General features: G+C 44.7%; 1 protein-coding gene across 36 annotated transcripts in view; it reads right to left on the bottom strand.

Annotated features, from left to right (window-relative positions):
- Trpm3 (transient receptor potential cation channel subfamily M member 3) overlaps window positions 1-17923 on the bottom strand; it is a 764333-nt gene that overhangs the window by 30052 nt on the left and 716358 nt on the right. The window lies entirely within an intron of this gene.

The raw sequence follows: 17923 nt of genomic DNA, 5'->3' as shown, positions 1-17923 counted from the left end.
ACCCCAGCCTTCAGGGAGGCTGAGGCAGGAGAAGTGCAAGTTTAATCCCAGCCTGGGCAATTTAAAGACTTACAGAGATCCTGACTCAAAAATAAATAAATAGGATTGGGGATGCAGCTTAGGGCAAAGACCTCAAGTTCCAGTACCACAAACAAATAAAAAATCTCCCAAATGTATTAAGCACTTACTATATTCAAGGTATTATTCTATATGCTTTGTATAAATTTCAACTCATTAAAAATAAGAAGAAAAATATGAGGTAGGTACTACTAGATAAATAAACCAAGGCACAAATAGGCAAGTAACTTATCCACTGGTGTACATAGCTGGTAAGAGGCAGTGCATGGGTTCACAATTCCATCATCTTTAGTGACCTATGGAGCTGTCTCTTATTGTGAGGAGTTTGAGACTCATTTTAAGGGCAGGATGATTTCACACCCATACATCTATTTCTAGGCTCCATTGGTCCCATCCTCGTGTATGGGTCAGTGGCTATCAAATGAAGGTGACCATAAACAACTTTCCATGTCACATGACTTTCAAGGTAAGATGGACCATAAGGAATTTTGGCCAACATGTCTACTTTCCAGCCACATCTGTGAAGCTCATGCATTCAGTGAAACTGGGAAACTTATCACCACAAATATGCATGATGAAAGAAATGCATATTGTCCAGTAAGTCCTTTGGCAATGAGTAAACTGGTATTTTTGACAGGGACATAAACAGTGCTAGGCTAGGAGGTTTTGTTTCCAGTGGTGAGACAAGGTGATTTATCTTCCAGCTCAAGGACTCAACAGATTTCCTCAGGCTGTGTGTACCCCAGATTCCTTATGGTCCATGGCAACAGCATCTTCCTAATTTTACTGGGGAGGGTGGATGGGCCCGTGGGCCAGCTCCTCAGACCTAGCTGTTTGTAGGTCTTGACTGACAGCTTCCTCTATCACACTAGGGTTGGTTTTGCGGTAGGATCGCTGCTGAGAACAGGTTAAGGATCAGCTAAAATATCGCTTATGTAAGCGATAAACAAAGCTAAATCTTGTTTTGCTGTGTGTCATGGAAAATAGTCTATTATTTCATGTTTCTAGGTGATTGAAGGAACTGGTGACATCCACAGTTGTCATGGATATACACCTGTTCCAACTGGCTCCAGATGATAATAGAAACCAGCGATGTTGAGTTTAGGAAAATCAAGCAAAGGGATTGGCTTTTGCAAAGGGTGGAAGCCTGTGTGTCAGTCTTCGAGACCAACCAAGACATTCACAGCCATAATTATGGGCTTGACTTCAAAAATCAAGTTGTTTTGCTGTCACAAAGTGCTGATATCACTGGCAGGCATACAGAGGCAAGCAGACAGAGAACTGCCAATGAGATCTTATTGAAATATGTTTATATGCAGATATATATTTTATTTTAATTAATTAAAAATTTTTTTGTTCGGGCCTTGTTTAGGTTTGTTTCCAGTCTATGGTGTGTTTCTATGGAAATGACTGAGAATATCAGTCTGTGAGCAGTAGTTCATAGGACTTAATTTGTTCTATTTTGAAATCGATTTAATGCAATAAATTTAAGAGTGTTTCCATCTCTGTGCAGATTTGGTGGTGCAAACTACTTCATGCGCAATACAATCTGAGACTTTGTATTAGCGTAGAACCTTTTGGTTTTGATTTTCTTGTATGTTTGTTTGCTTTTTGGGACAAGGTCTTGGCGTATGGCTCAGGCTGACTTTGAACTTGTAATTACACTACCTCAGCCTACTGAGCGCTGGGATTACAGGCATGCACCAGCACACCAAAATGAAACGTGTAGTCCATCCCAGGAGTCTCCAGCAGGGGAATACTGAATTTCTTTAGTTTATCTTTCAGGAGTTTATATTTTCTCTCTTCCTCTCACTCTATTTTCCTTTACTTTCTCTTTCATTTCCTTACTTATTTTTGAAGAGATCATGAGGTCAATTTTCCACTCCACCAGTCATGTTGAGTTGGCCAGGGAATGTGTCTCCCTCTTGAGTCCCACCCGATTCGAAGCCTTTAGCAAATGCCCAGAGGTGGGACAGGGAAAATCTCTCTTCTCTAGATGGTCCACAACAACTGCTTGTTGCCATCCACGTCATGCCACTCTATGAGCACACTGGAGACGGAAGATACAAGTCCCGGGCTCTGAAACCGTGCCATTTATTAGCTATTTGAAGGATCACAGGACATGTAACCTCCCTGGGCCTCACTGTCCCCAACCCTCAGCTGAATGATAACTGCAGCTATTTTAGTTGATTACTTTGAGGATGAAGGAGTAAGTGGTTCATGGAAACCTCCAGCACGGTGCCCAATGCACAGCAGGCATGCCGGCAGGGCCAGCCACACTGTGAGAGGCGCTGGAGCATGGAGGCGCTCAGCATAGGCATTTGAGTCGGGTGCTGATGCTCAAAGTCCAGCGCTACCTCTCTCAGAGACGTGTGTCTATAGGTCACCAGTTAGGCGAATACAAACATTGGAACTTTTTGAGAGTAGAACATTTTTGACTGAGAAAAACGGTCACTTCTTTTCTTCGGGTCTCAGTTTTCTTAGCCATTAAAATAGATGAGGGGATCCTATTTCATAGAATTGTTATAGGCTTAAGTGAGATAGCCTTTATAAAATGTGTAAAACAGCTCTTGGTAAACTGGGTAAACTCCTGTAATTCTAGCACTTTGGAGGTTGAGGCAAGAGGATCATTTTGAGTTTGAAACCAGCCTGAGCTAGTGAGTTTGGTCAGCCTGAAGTACATAGCAAGACTCTGCCTCCCAACAAACAAACAACACATGTAAGAAAGTTAGTGCTTGGTAGGCAGAAAGTGTTATTTAGGTACATGCTTTAATTTTTATTATTCTAATAAATTCCCTGGCATAAACTTTCCTTAAGAATAGTCCCTTTGGGGCCAGGGGTGTTGCTCAGTGGCAGAGTGTCTGCTTGGCAAGTGTGAGGTCCTGAGTTTGATTCCCAGTGCAAAACAAAACAAAACAAAACAAAACAAAACAAAACAAGAATAGTCTTTTTATCAAGCCCTCTTTTTCTTCTACCCATCAGCTTTCTGAATTGCCATCAGTACACCTCTGCTCCTTTAAAGTTAGGCCTCAGTTTACCTTATTGACCCACCCTGTACTTCCTCCATCTCTATCATGGCTTGGCATTGTGTGTTCACTAACGATGTGGTGTTTCACTGTGGCTGGTAGAGCTTCTCATGAATGTAGCAGGGCCCAGGGAAGACACATTTCTTCTGCTTTAATTTCATTTTTTTATATGATGGTTGTGTTACATCCTTAGAAAACAAATCCCTTATGTTCAAATGTCTCTAATGTTTTCCTATTTTTTGGAATAGATTTTAAAAAATCTAGAGTAATTTTAGATTGATAGAGATGTTTGAAAAGATAGTACAGAAAATTCCTATATAACCCATACCAGTCTCCATTAATAGTGAAATCTCATATAATGGTTGTACATTTGCCCAAACAGAGAAACTTACATTTGTACATTATCAGTCTACTCTTTCTTTTAGGGGGGAGGTGCTGGGGATCAAACTCAGGGGCTTGCACATGTTAGGCATATGCGCTACTCTTGGGCTATCTCCTCGCTGTGTTACTCTGAGCTATACTTTAGACTTGATGCAAAGTTCGTGCGTTTTCCCAGAACATCCTTCCTTTCTTTTAAGATTCCACCCAATATGCCTGACTGCACTGCAATATCCCCTGGTTGTGACAATTTCTCAAATCTTTCTTCTTTTTCATGACCTGAACTGTCTTGAGGCGTATTGATCCCTTTTGTTAAATGTCACTCCATTTGAATATGTCTAATTTTTGCTTCTTCTCATGATTAGACTCTGGGGAATAATATCACAAAAGGAAACTGGCTTTCTTATCATCTCACATGGGGGAGCAAATAATATCCAGATGATTTCTTAGCTGGGTGTGGTGGTGCATACCTGTAATGTCAGCACACTGCGAAGCTGAAGCAGGATCTCAGCTTCAGCTGAGATAGCCAGCCTGCACAACTGTGCAATTTAAAAGACTGAATCTCCAAATACAAAATAAAAAATGACTGGACATTTTGTTTAGTGTAAAGATCCTTGTTTCAATCCCTAGGACTGCAGAAGGGTGATGGTGGTGGTGGTAGGTACCAAGGTAACCTATCATTTACCAAAACACAAGTTTTGTATAGAATTTAACATACTAAAGTTAGCAAGATCCCATCCAAAGATAGTAAGTAGCTAGATTACTAAAATCACAGTATTTACTGAATTATTCAGTGCTCAATTTTATCAGACCCAACGTTTCTTGATTATAATAAATATTTTCTATTGCCTCCTTGACTCTTCAAATCTAAAATTTATAGATAGTATAATGTACCTATACACATAATTGCACAAATCATAATCACATATATCAATACACTAATTTTAACATAAAGGAGAAATTAAAGAATGTGATTATGAAATAATATTGTAGTTTATAAATATGCAAGCATGTTATCTCAGTCACTTTCTCATAGCCGAGACAGAATACCCGAAAGTAGAGTATTTCGGTAGGGTTAGTTGATAGTTACATGGCTCCACAGCAGGAAGGCATGGTGGAAGGGTTTGGGCCAAGGAAACCTGAGCATGGCATAGTAACCAGGAAGTAGAGAGAAAGGAGGAGCTGGAGAGGGAGACAGAGCCCTCCCGTTCACACCCTAGTGACCCATCTCTTTGGACCAGTCCCACCTCCTAATAGCAAGTGAACTTTGCCATCCCTACAATCCAAACACCTTTCAAAAGCTTCACCTTTGAGGCTCTGGGGGGCCTTAGATATAAACCATAATAGATGTCCATGCTAGAAGGTATCGAGAAGTGGTCTGGTGCTTTAACAGTGTGAAGGATTTCCGTGAAAGAGACAGGCACAAATGTAGACAGAAAGTACATTCAAATACAGTATGTGCCTTTGTTAATGGTGAGTTGATTAAAAAAACAGGAGAACAACTCTTGGGAATATTCCAAAGCAAACAAAATACCATCACCCTCGATTCCTTGATTTTCATGGTGGTTTCATTCCTGGAAAAATTCGTGACTTACTAAGAACTTTCCAATATAAGATGAATTTAGGTACAGAAAATCATAACCAGGTTTTTCACCCACATAATTATCTGCCATGACATTGGAAAGTGTTGTGGACAGAGAACAATGTTTTATTGTGTGACCCTACCCATTAATTTCCAGGGCTGCCCCAGTCAGTAAGCAAAACTCCCCTCAAAATTCTAAGATAAAAATTTCCAGAATAGATCTGAAAGTGTGACGCATGTCTGTAAGCCCAGTACTCTAGAAGGCTCAGGTAGAAGGATCACTTGTTGGAGTCCAGCCTGGACAATTTAGCAACTTAGCAAGACCCTGTCTCAAAACAAGAAAGGACTGAAGGTTTAGCTTTAGAGCAAAGGCCCAGGTGTAATGGCTGGTACTGAAAACAAATTCCATATATGAAATCATGCTACCTTGGTCAAGACCACCACTCATAAAATTAAGTCCTATCATTTCATTTTTCAGCTGGGATCAGGCTCAGATCCATGCGGCCAGCACAGTAGGGTAAAATTGAACCTAGGAGGTAAGTTTTCAAGCTTCCACTCTGAAGAATCTGATGCTTACTGAGGCCCCCCAAAATACCTAATGACAGCTCTTGGACTGATGCTGAAAGGCAGTTCAGATCATGCACACACACATGCATGTACACACATATGCATGTACACATGCATGCATATACACACGCACAGGCACATACTCCATTACCATCACTGGCAACTCAATTTCTAAATAAAATGCTTTGTAGGTTTTGCAATGAATAGAGAAAATTCAGATCCCTATGCTGGCTTGAAAGACTATATAGCTTGGCCCTTGTCTGTTTTTCCAGTTTTATCTTGGACCAATTTCTCCCTTACACATTGTGCCTCTGCCTCACTGGTCTGTTCTCAGGTACTGGCAGGAGCTACCTTCTTCCTTCCTGCCTCAGGACCTTGGCATGCAGCCTTCCTCTTCCCTAGGCTCTTCTGCTCTCTGCCCGGCAAACTCCTACTTACTCTGGATAGCTTGGCTTAAAAGTCACTTCCCGAGAAAGCCTGAGCCCCTGATGTCTCCTGGTTAGATGTGTCTCACTCTGTTTCCCCAGAACACTCTTCACAGAACTTCTGAGTAAGTGTTTATTTGTATGATTCTGGGTTTGATATGTATCTCCTCCACTATGCCGGAAGCTCCTGTGGGGGCAGTAGCTTTGTCGGGTTCACTGGTGACCGCACCCAGCAAAGTGCCTAAACAGAGTAGGTTCCAAATGTTTGCTGGGTCTATGAATGGATGAATAATTGAGTTAGCTGCTTGGAATTACTTTCCTGCTGGCTGGAAGGCGGGCCCCATGAGGGAAATGCAGTCATGGTTTTTCATAGCGAGGAACAGCATCATGGATCATGTCTGTTGTGCCTTGAAGACTCAGGCAGGCTACTCCCGACAGCTGGTTTTAGCGCAGCTGTTTGCATAGGCTTGTTTCGCAAGAACACAATGGAGTAGAGGCATCTGCCTGTTAGGATGAGTTGAGGCTCTTGCATCTGCCTGGAGCTGACTCTCCTGCTGCAATGGACCAGAGTAAACCACAGCTTTGTAAAATTTGGTTTAAGGGCCACAAGCTTGCAAGATCTCTTTTTGGTCTCTGCACTGTTACTACCAACAGAGCCCTTCTCTCAGTGGCCCTTAGTACTGTGCCTTGAATTTCATTCATTCCCCCAAACCCTGGCCTTTGAGTATCACTTCCATTAATCAGAGACATCGACACATCACCAGTGTCATTAATTGCTAATGTCTGAGTACATCACACCCTGACACAGTGCAGATTTTGGCTTCGTCAGAAACGCAACACAGGGCTGGGGATATAGCTCAGTGGTGCAAGTGCCTGGCTAATAAGCACGAGGTTGTGAGTTTGATCCCCTGAATCAAAAAATGAACAAACCAAAACCCACAATGGACACAAACTCCTGCCTTAGCTGGGCTTATTGTGTTCCTCTGGGAAAGGCTGCTCTTCCTTCAGTGTTCCCATGAGGGCGACTTTTCAAGGTCCCTATCTGTTAAGAAGACCTTTCAATCCCCAAACTGAAGAATGGTTTCAATACTTTTCCCCAGGTTACAGAGTTAGTGGAAGAGACAGAACTTGGATTCAGATTGCCTGGCTCCTGGTTCTGTCCTGAGCTGTTCTTGTCACAGCGACATAAGCCGTTCATAAGTAGGTTTTCTACCTACACCAGCCCCTGCATGAATACGAATTGCTACAGGATGTACGGCCACACCAATGTTTTTCCTATCCTAGTTGACTATTTCTCTATCATATCTGCCAGGAAACTTTTGTTCCTGCTATTGCTTCTGGGATGTTCTTTTCCCAACTCTTGCCACACCTTTCTTTCTTTCTTTTTGGTGAGGCAGGGTCTCACTGTGCAGTTCAGGCTGGCCTGGACTCATGTAACCCAGGCTGGACTCGAACTTGTGGCGATCTTCCCACCTTCACCTTCCAAGTGCTGGGATTACAGGTGTGGGCCACCATGCCTGGCTCAGTCACGCACGTTTCAGCTCAATGGGCTCTCTTCAAGTCTGCTGCTGCTGATCCTACATCAAATTAAGCCCTCAACTCCCACCCAAGTAACTCCTTATCCTACTAGTGATTTATTTTCTTCATGAAATTTATTATGATCCAAAAGTATCTTGTTCATTTGTTTGCTTAGCATCCCCCACCTCCTCCTGCCTCCCACTAGGCTATAATTCCAATGAAGGGAATGCCAAAACCTGTCTTATCACTTTCTTAGGGCACTTGGTAAGTGACCACTATGTAAATAAATACATGTAAAGAGATGTAGGGGAAGGAACAGGGCTCTGGGAACAGATGGCATCAGCCTGCTGCTCTTATGCAGAAATTTTGAGCATGGACAGGCCTGAGTTCCAATTCAGCCTTTGCCGTTTGCTGGCTATGTGCCGCTGGCAATCATGTAGGCCTGTTCTTTATGTTCGTCAACAGTACATCGGGGCTAATGAGCGGCAGTATGTCATGTACTGGGCCTGCCGCCAGCCACTGTAATAGGATCTCAATGCTTGGGGATTGACTTCTGTTTTCCCCAGAATGCCAGAAGAAACTCACAACATCGCCTTCATAATACACTCAGTAGAGAATTCAGGCCCCTTCTATTCAGTACAGCCAGCTTACGTAGGCCTGCTATGTGTTTCACATAAAGCAGTGACCTTTGATGCATAGTTATCATGGAGGCCCCAGAGAGGGCTTACAATGTTAAACCCACTGAGAAGAACCCAGTCTTTCAGTGCGTGACTCGCTTGACCGAGGGATCTCCTGCCCTGTGCAATTACATGCCCTGTAATAGAACATACGCAGTTCCCGCAGTAGTTGAATGTGATGTTCCTCAGGTGGCACAAGTGGCTCTGAAGTACTTGTCAGCAACTGGTGTAACAGAAAATCCCACCCCCAGCCGGAATACGTCAGTATCTTAGTTGCCCAGGTAAAAGTTCCTGTTCTAGTTCTGGCTGCTTCAGCCTCTCAGAAACGCCTGGTCACTATGATGCACATTGCATAAACCAATCCCCAACTGGCAAGCCATTCTCCCTCAGGACTTCCTATTTATCCTAAATAAGCCCTAAATCACCAGAGATCAGGGCCCAGTGTCCTGAGGATGATCTTGATCAATGCCTATTGACGTAAATAAATCTGCCTCCAAATCCTGGCTGTCATTCTGGTATTTCTGCCTGCTATCACACTGACTTTCCTGTACAGAACTGAGACCATTCAGTTCACGGTGGCAGTTTCCTGCTGAAGCTCTTGTTCGGGATACTTAGAAGGGCAGTCTTCATTCCTTTGCTTGTGGTGATTTTGTGGACCCAGAGGGTTGGACCCTGTGGCCTACTCAGGTGAGAGTCATGAGGTCCAGTGAATGTTTAAACGCTGTTTTAAATTGGACCTATTTCTTTTTATTTTTTATTTTTTCTGGTACCAGGGATCGAACTCACGACTGCACAATTGCAAGGCAAGTGCTTATGCTGCTGAGCTAAATCCCCAGCCCTAATTGGGCCAATTTTGTAAAGTGGGCAGTGAAAGCAGCTTTGACTGTGGTCTTGGGAAGTGTGATTCTTCTTCACACTTCATCTCTGAGATGAGCTGGACTGACTGGACCGGTCAGTTCCACCAGCACTTCCAGCATCACTCCACCTGCTTCTCTGCAGGGTAGTTAGTACAGCTGGAAACAGTGGAACTGGGGGAGACACTTTCCTCCACCCCTCGATCTGAACAGTACCCTACAACCATTCCTCCTCCATTATCCTAAGAGAGGCAGAAAGTAAAACAACAAACCCCAGGAGATCTCTGATGCTTTGAGTGACAGCACATGCATGTTGGATGTCCTAGCCTAACCTTCGGGCTCCTTCACCCTACTCCTGCCTCATTAAGGGCTCATAAATATGTACTACATGTCATGCATGTGATTAAGATCAGAGGGAATTCTGGGATGAGCATAGCTGTTGAGAGCTCCTGAGATGACTCAGCACCCTGTCAGTCATTCCTGTCAATCACACCTAGAGATTGAGGGGAGGCAACTGGGCTGAGGTGCACATTCTTTCTTGTGTGTATGGTCTATGCGAAATGCCCTTTCTTTTCTGTCACCACAACACGATTTTTCTGTCTGTGCCTTATCTTTTGTTGCCACGGACTTGCCCTGCACACAACTTCCTGTGATCAGGCCTAAGTGTTGCAGTTCGCCACTTGCCGCCTGGTGTATGCTTGCGATTCATCGCTCATCACACACAAGAGCCTGGATCACACCTGCCCCTTCCACAGTAACAGGAGCACAACAGGGCTTTTCTCCCTCCCACACAAAATGACTGCTATGTCTCAGACACCATCTTCCAAAAGTACTGATTTCCCCTCGCTGTGTGGGGTCTGTCCCTGGTCTTGATGGATTTTAATGGTAGAAGATTATTACGATTATTATTTTGTGGTTCTGCCCATTGGACCCAGGGTCCTGTGCATGCTAAGCAAATGCCCTACCAGTAAGCTGCCTCCTGACCTCTGGGAGATTATTTTGTTGTTGCAAGAAAGTCTTTCTGAATGTACCCCTGCTTCTCTTGGCTGTACTGGGGTCTTCTAACTTTTGACTGTCAGAGGAGTAGATTCTTTATTTACTTGAAGGCAGGCAAAGGATAAACTAACAGTAAAAAAGAAGAAGATGAGAGAGATTGATGAATGAAGGCACTGACCCTCTCCTCACTGCCTTCATCTCCTTTGCACCTGTCAGTCTTCCAGAAGCGGGGAGCTGAGGTGGCCCGGAGGAAGAACCCGGCTGGGCTGGCACAGCCGCAGTTCATAAGCCCAGTGACTGTATGGCAACCGTGGGTGCTGGAACTTCTGGAACCCCAAGTAAGCCTGCTATCTACATTCAGGTGTCAGCAGGTTACTGCAGGCAGCATTCAAGGTGGGTTTTGGAAGCAGGCTGGGCTTCTGCCAGAGCCCTTGCAGAACTGCAAGGTAGGCAAAGATGCTTTTGCCTCCACCTCTCTTTCCTCAGCTTCCCCACCCCCCTCAGCCCTGCAGACACTCGACTGCCTCATGCTGCCCTCTGGCTGCCCAAAGTCCACCTCACCAAGCTGAGCCACCCGCCTCAGCACCCTCTGCTCCCATCCTGACCTCTCCCCTCTCCTCTCCTCTCCTCTCCTCTCCTCTCCTCTCCTCTCCTCTCCTCTCCTCTCCTCTCCTCTCCTCTCCTCTCCTCTCCTCTCCTCCCCTCCCCTCCCCTCCCCTCCCCTCCCCTCCCCTCTCCCCTCCCCTCCCCTCTCCTCCCCTCCCCTCCCCTCCCCTCTCCTCTCCTCTCCTCCCCTCCCCTCTCCCCTCCCCTCCCCTCCCCTCTCCTCTCTTTTTCCTCCCTGCCGCTGTCAGCTATTTTGAGGGTTAATATTAAATACTTTGCACCAGGAGGAGAATAGTCAGCAGGTTTAAGCATTCGGGGGAAGTCCTGAGTGTTAGCAGAGAAGCTTGTTACTCCCCTTTGAGGAGATGTTTTGGAACAAAGGGCTGATGCACGACTTACCTAGCTTTTCTGAAGTAAGCATTGTGGTTGTGTTTTTCCAGCCACAATCTCCACTCCTTAGTAACATCTCGGAATTCCTCCCAATTTGAGACTTCACTTAAGAAAGAGACTCCATAGGAGGTGATCTATGGAAAGATCTAAATTCCTCAGCCTGGCACACAAAGCCCTTTACTACAATCTGCCTTCCTAATGTAATCTCTTCTCCATTTACCCAAATAATGGTAAGGGAGATGAGCAGACCCTGATTCCCCTCGATAGACACAGCCCAGTGGGAGGTGCACACAAGAAACCAGAAAAAAGCAACATGGCATCATAACAGGTGGGCACAAGAGGCTCAGGAGCACCCTGGCTGTGGAGCCAACCTGGAGGGCACTTCCGGGCCGGCGCAGGGAGGTCCTCTCATGTCTCAGTTCTTTCCAGTGCCTCCGGCCTCCTCATGGCATGCTTTGTCATCTTCTCTAGATCTGGCAGTCTATTGCTTTAGAATCCCCTTTCATTATCTGTCTGAAAAGCCCTTAATACCCTTTATGATGCTGTTTAAGTGGGGAGAATTTCTCTGGTCATACATCGCTCTCTGCTGCTTTTCTCTACTTTGTGCATCTCCCTGCCTTATCACCCAATTAAAATGTGCTTTTCCCTGAAGTCCTACCTCACAAACACCACACCAACCTGGGATGATTTCTTTTTCTTATTTTGTCTTTTTGAGACGGGGTCTTGCTATGCAGTTCAGGCTGGCCTTGAGCTCACTTTGTAGCCCAGGCTGGTCTTGAACTCGGAACCATCCTCCTGCCTCAGCCTCCTGAGTGCTGGGATTACAGGCCTGAGCTACCACGCCTGGTTTTGTGATGATTTCTTATGCATTGATTTCTCCCAGTAAACTCTTTTCAAAGTGAGGCCACAAAGTATGTTTTATTTTTTTCAACCCTCAACTCCTAGCACAAAGCCTGGCGCACAGATGTGCTCAGTAAATATCACTGAATGAATGAAGCCCTTCAAACTGGTGACCGCAGGCAGGGTGCCTCCTTTGTTCTTCCTTGTGTTAGACTGTGAGATGCATCATATACCTGGAAGAGGCCATAAGACATAGATGTCCACTGGAAAACAAAAACTCATGTAACCACAGCCTGGACCAAGAAAAAACTTCTCTAGTTGTGGTGGGTTGATAACTGGCGGTCAGCTTGTAATGCCAGCTGAACTGGGTCAGCCTGGTGCTGAGCATGGATGGCCTGCCTGAGGACTGTTGCCAAGACTAAAAAGAGACCTGGAGAGGAAGAGTGGAGAGTTGTGTGTGGTGCTGTTGGTTCCCCTGTTGTCATGGAGGAGCTTGTCTAGCTTCTTTTCTGATGTGAACTTGGCTGTTATCATTGTCAGAGGAGTTCAGGACCTTGTTGTGGAGAATGGTTGTGGTTCCCTTTGGGGGAGCTCTGATCCTTACTTTGAGGATCACTTCTTGGCTCCAGGGAAGATCACTAGTGTGCTGTTCAATCTCCAGAAGAAGCTTGTCATGCTGGCTTCCTGATATGAATTCAGCTGTTCTCATCATTGGAGGAGCTCAGGATGTCATTGTCATTGAGGATGGCTGTGGTACTTTTCGAGGGAGCCCTAATCTTTATTTTGAGTGTGGCTTCTTGGCTCCAGTGCAGAACCCTCAACCTGCTGGCACAGATCCTTTACCCCACTGGCACGGACTTTCTAGCTTCCACCACTGACCTTTGGGCCTTCCTAGTACAACTGTGAAACAGACTTGCATGAGTGGTGGGCTCTAGGCCTTCAGTTGGACTCATCGTGGGGCATTGTCCTGGGCTCTAGGTCTTCAGCTGGACTCATGCAGGACATTGCTATGGGATCCAGACCCTCAGCTAGATTCTCTAGATTTTTAGTGTGTGGATTTCCTGCACTTTCTTTGTATTTGACTCTTCGGGTGACTATCATCAACAATACTATAAATCATGTGTCCTATATGTAATTGTTTGCCTTGCAATCCCTGACTACGACAGGAGTCTTAACCCATCCATGGGTGCCATCTACTTGAATTAAGGATGTCACTAAGATGAAGACTTGAAGGCCTGCTTTTGACCTGGTGTTATCGAGGTCTTCTTCCTTCTCATCTTGACCTTTAGACCTAATATTCTAGATACCAAATATCTGGCCTCAACCCAAGCTCTTCAGTCAGACACTGCTTGGCAGACTTGGTCTATAAATCTGGCCGCAGGAAGTACTTCTCTCCATTGGACAGTATCTTGTAAAATATGCCCAGCATGTCCTTCTCCTAGTATACTGAGGTTGTGGGCTTACGTGGACTTTGCCACATTTACACAGAAACAATTGATATGCTGTGCCTCACTGGAATTAATTGCTTGTAGTTAATTTGTGGGAAGATCAGTCTATTTGTTGGTTGCTGTTAATATGAATGAGTTAAAAATCTTGCCAGGTTATTCAGAAGTGGGGTACTCGGCTCTGCTTTCAGTGGAAATCAACCATCTGCCTCCCTCGTTTGGTCAGAACACTGCTTTTGAAAAAGCTGTGTTACAGGACACATGGCAGCCACCTCCAGGGTGGCGCAGCTCAGAGCTGGCACAGTGCTCTGCATCAGCTTCGTCTCCACGTCTGGGCTCCTGTCCCTGTTCTGCTGCCCGCAGCTACTCAGGACTGGCCTCCCTCCCCCTTCCCTCCACCGTCTCTTTCTTCTCTTCCCTTATAACTGTCCAGAATCCATCTCTGAGTGTATACTAGACTCATGGCTGGTTCAATGGATATATTTTAAACCTGCCTTTAATTTTCTTAAATATATATTGAGCTAGATTTCAGGAAATTATCCACTCTGGGAGCTCCTTTGACTTAACTTCTTGCTTCACTCCCTACCCTGTGTGTGTGATGAACCCATGACCCCTACCTTTAACCTAAATTTTAAATTCCTTCCTAAGGACTTCTTTTCATCATCTTCACTGACACTTCAGCATTCTGCCTGTTCTAGTTCTTTTATATATAGTCCACGGAAATGCAGCACGGAGAAGCAGTGTTATCTCGTCTATCTGGAGCAAACTTGGAATAGTCAGAGAACTGATTCCATTCTGCCGCTGCAATTCCAAGCTTTCTTCAGCTGGATGATTCGGGAAAGAAACTGACACAGTTACATAACCAGGTGGTGCAGGTTGGGGTCAGCAAACTTCAGGCCTCAATACAAATCTGGCCCGCCTCTTGTTCTTATAAATAAAGTTTTATTGACCCACAGCCCACCTTGGCTTACTTATTGTCTCTGAGTGCCTTTGTGGCCTGGTAGCAACAGTGCACAGTTGCCACAGAGTCTTATGGCCCTGTGACAGCACCTGGCCCTCTACAGAAAAGGTTTGCTGATAGCTGGCCTAGATTACAAGTGACACCTGAAAGATAACACCTGCATCTAAATATTTTACTTCTTTATAGATCCTGCTGGGTGAAGAGCAGGAATTTGAGAAATTGGCACAATAAAAGCTCCTTAGGCTGCCCTGAACTTTCTAGCACCAAGGATAACTTTTTCTGTGACCCCTGGGGCCACAATGCCTTGAGTTACAGCCATGGACCTCAGGTACTATCGAAGGTGCAACCGAGTCTCTGTTGGCTGTAACACTACGGTTTAGGTGTAGTTTGTCTCCCTGAGGTTCATGCTGCGTGATTAGTTATTAGTGTGGCCACAGGGGATGGAAGAACCTTTTAGGAGGTGGCACCTCATTAAAGGTAATTAGGTCATGGGCACCAAGCTCAGAAGGGATTAATGCTACTCCTGAAAAGCAGATTAGTTCTCTCCAGAGTGGGTTGTTAAAAGAACAATGAATTGGCCCCTCCCTAGTTTCTTGCTTATTGCCTTTACCTGTGATCTGTTCTGCAAGTGTTTCTGTCATAGTAATGCCATAGACCAAGGGGCCTTTGCCAGAGTCAAGCAGATGCCATGGCCATGCTCTTCAGTCTCTACAGCTGTGTGGTAAATCTTAATCTGTGTTTCTCAATCCCTCCTTCCCTAGTTTTAAAAATAAAGTATCTAGTCTCAGGTATTTTGTTATAGCAACATAAAACTAAGACTAAAACATGTAATGAGATCAGTACTCCTGTCACCTTAACTCGGATCACTTGATTAGCCATCTACTCTACACATCACTGGGGGCTCTCAAGGCTTCTTACCCTGCCCTGCAAGGAGCCTCCATTGTAAATGACATCAGGTTGTAGCTGAGTGGACTTGAATCCTAAGTGCTTATGCTGGGCTGGTTTCCTACAAAAGCAGCCCTAAGTGAAGGAGCCAAAGAAAAGTGATTTGTTAGGAACATGCTCTGAAGAAAAACTAAACAGAAAGATGGGAGAAGCAGAATAAAGAAAGACAAAGAACAAACACAGTGCAAATTCAGATGAAGTCTGAGCCTTAGTTCCCGAGGTACGAACTGCACTGCATATTCCAAAGGGCTGCTGAACTGGGCATGGGGCTATAGCCTTGTAATCTTGGCACTCTGGGAAGCTGAGGCAGAAGGATGGCAAATTTGAGCCCTGGTTGGACAACTTAGGAAATTATTGAGACCTTATCTCAAAATAAAACAAAAGAACAGGGCTAGGGAGATAGATACGGCGGCAAAGCCTCCTGGGTTCAATCTCTAGAAAGAAAGAAAGAAAGAAAGAAAGAAAGAAAGAAAGAAAGAAAGAAAGAAAGATTATTCTGTAACCCTGAAGGTAATCTTTTCCACTTGCATCTGAGCCAAAGAACCTTGGCTTTTATATTCCCATAACGGTGTGAAATACCCTGGTACTGCCAAATACCCTGGTGCCTTCAAATCCCCTGGTGCCCTTCATGCTTAGGGTGCTGAAGAGGCAGTAAAGCACCCAGAACTGCAGGGCGGGTGCCAGGCTGCAGTGAAGAGGAGGGGGTGGTTCTGCCACAGTGGGGTGCCCATGTGCGCTGAACTGCACAGGGCCTGAGATTGCAGGCCATCCACGATTACTTGTGTCCTTTCCATACTGCAGATCCTCCATCTTACGGAGGAATCATCTTCTCCTCATCCTCTTTCCCATTAAAAGTAAATGATTTCTTTGGGGGAAAACAAAACAAAAATCAGTTCTTTTTTGTGAGAGGGGAACTTCTTTTTTATGATTAAAGAACTTCTGAAATTTATGTCTTTTGGGGAATAAACACATCATTTCTTCTGTAGCATCTTTTGGGGGAGAAAAATCCCACAAGTTCACTGTGGAGTGGTATTTCACTTATTTGCCCTCACTCTGATGCCTTCGCACTTCAAGGAATTCTTGGCTGAAGTACACTTGGATTCAGGGGCCGCTTATGTTCCCTGTTTCTACAGGGACTCACTCTGGGAATTCAGACGCTTCAGGGATATTCAAGAAGGGCTCTGATCCTCCCAAGCCATCCGCAAATTGCAGTGATTCATTCATTTTTTGATTAATTGTGCTCTTCTCTGGATCCGTGCATTTATGTCTTCCCGGAAGGGGCAGTGGCTGGGAATGACCTTGGCGTGGTACAGGCAGAGATAACCATCACTTTGGTTAGGTAAAGGAATCCCCTGGTATTTTGTTTCTTATGCTATTCTAGAAGACACTATTTTGATGTTCGACATCATTTTGGATGAGTTACACTCCACACAGGTGTCTGTAGTGTTCAACTCCAGACACTACCATTCTTTATCTGCAGATTGTACCTAGCCAGAGTACGGAGCACTTTCCAGTGACTAATTTTATCCTAAATATGTTCTTTGTAAACCTTATCTGCTACTTTTCTGCTGGCACATGCACAAATTCTTTCTGAAAGCCTAGTTGTTGGTATATGTTCAGCCTTGCCACAAACTTTAGATTTTCCTCTTAATCTCGAGGACTCCCGTTTGGTTTTGGTTTGTTTGTTTTTATAACACTTTTGCTATCTGAAAGAGAGACAAGTTCCCAAATGTAGTTTTTAGAACATGTACGGACTTGTCTCTATTCAAAAGGACAAGTACTTTTATATTTTTCCCCCTAGTGATGAGTTAGCTCTTCCTAAGTCTAGCAATCAGGTGGAAACTCAATTTTTCTCCCTTAAGTACAAATTTGGGGGGAGTAGTTTAGAGGTTTGATGAGAAAGAATGGAGAGACCTGAATATATCACATCTACTGATGCTTTGTTTCCCATAGGACTTACTTGATGTATTTATTTCCCCTCCTAGGACTTACTTGGTGTATTCATGGTAGAATAGAAAAAATAAGGGTTTGGAGTCATGCAGACATGTGGTGGAGCAAAAGTGCTCTTTTAAAGGCAGGAAATGGCCTGGATGGGCAGAGTTATAGACAAGGTATTAGCAAGTCTAGAAAAGGCTAAAGAAAGATGGGATTTCCTAGGTAATGTTGGGTTCAATTTTCATGAAAGGGGATGAATGATGTTCTTTAGCAAGATCACTGCTAGGTTCAAAAGGGGAACCTCTTTTGAGTTGGGGAATTCTCCAGCCAACTGGGGGCATCCTTTCAGGGCCTGGTGATACTTCATCACGTCTGCAGAAAACCCCCAGTTCCACCCTTTTAGGGTTCAAACCTCGGAATTCTTCTGTGGTCCTCTTCTCTCTTGACCTCCAGTTCTACATTTTTAGTCCAGCCTTTTCTACTGAGTCCAAGTTCTCTATATAAAATAGCCTCCTCTGCCAGATGTGGTAATGCATGCCTATAACCTCTGGAAGGCTGAGGCAGGAGGATTGCAAATATGATCACTTACTGGACAACTTAGTCACTAAAAATGATATGTCTTAAAGAGTGGGGTGGGTAGCTGGGGATGGATATGGCTCGATATGAAGGCTTTGTGTTCATTCCCAGCAACACACAATAG

The sequence above is a fragment of the Cavia porcellus genome, unplaced genomic scaffold (assembly GCF_034190915.1).
Source record: "Cavia porcellus strain 051 isolate PalLab524CR breed Dunkin Hartley unplaced genomic scaffold, mCavPor4.1 scaffold_1, whole genome shotgun sequence".
NCBI lineage: Eukaryota > Metazoa > Chordata > Mammalia > Rodentia > Caviidae > Cavia > Cavia porcellus.
This window is presented reverse-complemented; position numbering and strand designations above follow the sequence as displayed.